Genomic DNA, 289 nt, shown 5'->3' on the forward strand with positions numbered 1-289 from the left:
ATTTGTCTTTAGTTTTGTTTCTTTTGACTTGCTTTTGTGTTTTCTTATGGGAATGACCCCGTATTTGCACATCATAGATGGTTTTTGAATTGCAAGGTATCAATATATTTTCACTTAAAACTGAGATGAATTATTTTACTGTTTAGATTTTATTTTGTTATATTTAACAGTGTAAAATCTTTCCATAAGGTATCAATATATTCATCATATAATATATATACACTATTAGATCTGTAAAATTTAATATGAATTATGAAATGAGAATTAACTCTTCAAATTAGTCCATATG

This window comes from Corylus avellana, chromosome ca2 (genome assembly GCF_901000735.1).
Source record: "Corylus avellana chromosome ca2, CavTom2PMs-1.0".
Taxonomy (NCBI): Eukaryota; Viridiplantae; Streptophyta; class Magnoliopsida; order Fagales; family Betulaceae; genus Corylus; species Corylus avellana.